Raw genomic sequence first — 4,691 nt, forward strand, 5'->3', positions numbered from 1 at the left:
GGGTTGTTGAAAAATAAATTAAAACCGAAGTTGGATTGATTGTTTTTGATTGATTGAAATAAAGAAGTTAATTAAAGAAGTTAAAGAGTAAGCGCGCTTGTTGGCCGAGGCCGAATAACCCCGCAGAGGTCCAGCGCGTGTGTGTGTGTTTGTGCAGTGTAGTAACTAATTTGTTAGTTAGTTAGTTAGTAACAGTGCAGTGTGTATATATAGTGTAATTAATTAATTAATTAATTAATAGTGTCGTAGGGTGGTACCGCGCCAGGCCTCAGCGGCTCGCAGCGCTTGCGCGCGCACAGCTGGCGGGCTTGCGCGTGGTGTGCGCGCCCCGGCGGTCCGCAGAGCCGGCCTTCCGGCTTAGAGGCGTCCAGCCGTTATGCCGCGCCCGTAGCAGGCCCCCGCGCCGGGCGGCACAGGGGAGACCAGAGGGGCGCGCGCGCGATTCCTTTCGTACTGCGCGCGCGTGCTCGCGGGACGTCGCAGTAGGGTAAAACTAACCTGTCTCACGACGGTCTAAACCCAGCTCACGTTCCCTGTTGGTGGGTGAACAATCCCACGCTTTGCGCCTTGTGCAGCGCAGCGCTAGGAAGAGCCGACATCGAAGGATCAAAAAGCGGCGTCGCTGTGGACGCTTGGCCGCCACAAGCCAGTTATCCCTGTGGTAACTTTTCCGGCACCCGCAGCACAGCGCACGTGGGGCTGCGGGATCGCTAGGCCCGGGTTTCCCCGCGCCGCCGCTCGTGCGCGACGGCTCCGGCGGGCGTTTACCCTTGTGCTCCGCCCGGGGTTTCCCGCCCCGGTGAGCCCGCCTCTGGACAGCTGCGATGTGCTCTTGCAGCCGTGCCGCCCCAGCCAAACTCCCCACCGGCACGTGTGCGCAAATAAAAACAGTAGGCCGCGCTGCGCCGCGCCAGCGGTCTTTCACGCGCGACAAAAGTCTCCCGCCTGGCTACATGCGCGGCGCGCGCGGCCCGCGCCGGCTAGAGTCAAGCTCAACAGGGTCTTCTTTCCCCGCTGCGCGCCCAGGCCCGTTCCCCTGGCTGTGGTTTCGCCGGCGGCAGGTAGGGACAGCGGGAATCTCGTTCGTCCATTCATGCGCGTCACTAATTAGATGACGAGGCGTTTGGCTACCTTAAGAGAGTCATAGTTACTCCCGCCGTTTACCCGCGCTTCGGCGGCTCGCCCCGCGGTGACTCTCTGGGCACTGGGCAGAACTCACCTCCCCTCCGCACCCCGAGGCTCCGGGAGGCTATGTTTTAATTAGACAGTCAGACTCCCCCGGCGTTCCGGTTCTAGCGCCGCCAGAGCCAACGCTTCTCCCGAAGTTACGCGTCTATTTTGCCGAGTTCCCTTACCCGCGCTTCCCCGCGCCAGAGGCTGCGCGCCTCGGAGACCTGCTGCGGTTTCGGTACGGGCGCGCGCTTTTTTTCAGGCGCCTCTTTTCACGCGCGCGCGGCCGCACGCCTTTGCCTCTTCGCTGCTCCACGCGTCCAAGCGCTTTTTTCAGCACAGATGCCTCTCCGCGCCCCGTGCGCCGCGCGCGTCAAGGCGCCCGCGCCGCTGCCGTAGTGCGCGCGGCGCTCTCTCTTCCCCTTCGCCGCGCACGCTGCGCGCCTTAGGCCCGGCTCTCTCCTCGCGGAAACCCTTCTCCTCGTCGGCCCTTGGCGCCAAGCCCGCTACTCCCTCCAAGATCTGCGCGCGCGGGCGCTCCACGGCGCGTCGCCGCGCGGCTTCTCTGCGCCCGCGCCGCCCCACTACGCACACATAGAAAAAAAGTAAGCCGAAGTGTGGCACGGCGTCGGGGGGACTTCCAGCGCCCTCCTTTTTCAGCGCGCACGGGTTCGGCAGGAAAGTTGCGACACACTTCTTGGCGGCTGCCGACCTCCATGGCCACCGGCCTGCTGTCCTGACCCGCGCCCGGCTTTCCCCGCTCTCCTCGTCCTCCGCGGCCCCTTATCCGTGCGCGCGGTTCACCCCGCCTCGCGCGTGCTGCTTACCAGCGCGCGCCCACTCGGCCCGCTGCTGCGCGCGCGTTCGCAGTTCGAGGCCGCCCTCGTCCGCTCTACCGCGCGCCACGCCCGCGGGCCGGCTGTCCTGCGGGACATTTCGTGGGGAACCAGCTACCACGCGGTTCGATTGGTCTTTCGCCGCTACGCCCACCTCCCGGGACCGATTTGCACGTCAGGCCCCCTCGGAGCTTCTGCCGGGGCTTCCCCCGCCGTCGCTCGCGGCAGGCGTAGTTCACCGCGTTTCGGGCCGCTGCGCGCGCACTGAATGTTTCATGCCTCCCCGGCACTCCGCGCCCGCCGCGCTCCGTCCTCCCGACGTTCCGCTCGCGCGCACGCAGCGCTCCTTGGTCCGTGTTTCAAGACGGGCCGCCCGGGTGCCCGCGCCCCGCGCGCTTCGCGCCGCGTGTTTCGCGCCTTTTCACTCCGCTCCCGCGCGTCTTTTCTCCTTTCCCTCGCGGTACTTCTTCTCTATCGGCCTACCCGTGTATTCTGCCTTCGATGGCCCGCTCCACCGTTCGCCGTGCCCTCCCACGCACGCCTACTCTTCCCCCCGCGCGCGCGGCGTACGGGCGTTGCACCCTCTCTGCGCGGCCCTCACCGCCTGTTCCGCTGCGCGCTCCGCCGCACACCCCCGCAGGTTCGCCGCGGGCTCTTTCCCTTTCGCTCGCCGCTACTCCGGAAATCCGTGTTCGTTTCTCCTCCTCCGCGTACTGATATGCTTAAGTTCTGCGGGTCTCCTCACGCGCGTCGTCCCTTCCGCCACAGCCGCGCCCGTTCCTGCGCGCTCTTTCGCCTTCGCTGCGTCCTTCCTCGCGCGGATAGCCGAGGGGTCCCCTCGCGGCGCCCTTCCCGAAAATTCCTTTTTTCTTTCTTTCTTTCTTTCTTTTAGTTATTTCACTGAAAGTGAAATTCATTGAAATTCATTGAAACCAAAATTCAAACCTACCTACCTACCTGCCTACATAGTTTGTTTGTTTGTATGTAGGGTATGTATGTATGTATGTATGTGTGTATGTATGTATTTCGGGTTATATCTATCTAGTTTGCACAGCCTCGCAGCAGGTATTGATCCTTCCGCAGGTTCTCCTACGGAAACCTTGTTACGACTTTTATCCAATCTAGGCACAGCAGCTCACGCGCCCCCGCGCTTGCCGCGCGCACCCATCTCAGATAGCGACGGGCGGTGTGTACAAAAAACAGGGACCCTGTCTCCGCGGGCTGGTGACCCGCGGGTACTGGAAATTCCGTGTTCAGCCCGCGGTTCCGCACGGGCATCCCCTGCGCGCCGCTCCTCCTGCGCCTCTCGGCACTCCTTCCTGCGCGCACTGTGACGCGCGTGCAGCCCAGCGCTTCCAAGGGCATCACAGACCTGCTATCGCCCGCCCTCCTCCGGCTGCCCGCCGGCCGTCTGTCCTCTGCTGTTTTTATCACAAAGCACACGCGGATCGCATCCGTTATCGGATTCAACCAGACAAATCAGTCCACGAATTAACAGCGGCCATGCACCACTCTCGCCCGAATCTCGCGCCGATCCCGCCGGGCTCCCCCGCTGGTAAGCTGCCTAGTGTTGAGTCTAATTAAGCCGCACGCCCCACTCCTTGTGTGTTAATCCGTCAATTTCGTTTAAGTTCCAACCTTGCGGCAATACTTCCCCTATAGCCCTCGCACTCGATTTCTCTCCGGCCACCTGCTCGCCCCCGCGCGCACGCCCCCGTGTTGGCATCGTTTACCGCCGGAACTACAACGGTCTCTAATCATCTTCGCTTCTCCGGCCTTCGTCCCTGATCAATGAAAGCGTCCCTGGCAGGCGCCTTCGCCTCTGTCCATCCTCGGCAAGTCTTTGAATTTCACCTCTGGCTGCCAAATCTTCCCGCCCTCGCTCCGCCCCTCTTGACTTCGCTCCTTCCGTGCATCGCGCTCCCCTTGAACAGCCTGCTTTCCCCACGGCCATCTCCCCCGACTGCGGACCTTTTAAATACAACACACACCACAGACACTTTTGAAGCTGGTATTACCGCGGCTGCTGGCACCAGTCTTGCCCTCCAATTGCTTCTCGCCCGCTCTTTTGTCGCGGGCTCTTTCTCCGTATGTCTCCTCACTGCTTCTCCCCCTGGGAAGTGAGCAAGTTCCGCGCCTGCTGCGATCCTTGGATCTACGGGCTGCTTCTCACACCCGTTCTCCGAGACAAAACCCTCATCCCTCGTACCCATCGTCGCCTGGGTAGGCCCTGACCCCACCCACAAGCTAATAGGACAGTCTCCCGTTTGGCTGCGCCCTGCGCTGCTCTGGCGTCCTGCTTCTCCGTGGATGCCCCCCGCCCTGCGTCGTCTTGGCCGAAGGTTTCCTCGGATGTCCGCCCCTGTTCTCCAAGCCGGTCAAAACTGCGTCCCTGAGCTCTCTGACGCTTCCTTCCGTGTGCTCGTCATGCATGGCTTAGTCTGAAAGACCAGTGTCTATGTCAGGCAGAATCAACCTGGTGCCTTTTCTTTCTTCCCGAAATTATTTAATTTCCTTTTATTTATACCACTAACTAACTAACTAACTAACTAACTTATACCTACTAGCAGTAGTAATAGTACTAGCATACATACATAGATAGTAGCATAGATAGTAGCATAGATAGATAGATAGTAGCATAGATAGCAGTAGTACTAGTCTGTACTTCTCTCTTTCTCGCCCCCG

General features: G+C 61.1%; 2 non-coding genes across 2 annotated transcripts; both read right to left on the bottom strand.

The window, feature by feature from the left end:
• Nucleotides 1-9: 9 nt before the first annotated feature.
• On the bottom strand, nt 10-2,854 carry NEPG_02678 (the record flags this gene model as incomplete). The annotated part of the gene is made up of 1 exon (XR_001214622.1): nt 10-2,854. It is a non-coding gene; the product is annotated as a 28S ribosomal RNA (ribosomal RNA).
• Nucleotides 2,855-3,072: 218 nt separating this feature from the next.
• On the bottom strand, nt 3,073-4,487 carry NEPG_02679. The gene has a single exon (XR_001214623.1). It is a non-coding gene; the product is annotated as an 18S ribosomal RNA (ribosomal RNA).
• Between the last annotated feature and the right edge of the window lie 204 nt (nt 4,488-4,691).

The sequence above is a fragment of the Nematocida parisii genome (assembly GCF_000250985.1).
Source record: "Nematocida parisii ERTm1 unplaced genomic scaffold supercont1.17, whole genome shotgun sequence".
Lineage (NCBI taxonomy): Eukaryota > Fungi > Microsporidia > Nematocida > Nematocida parisii.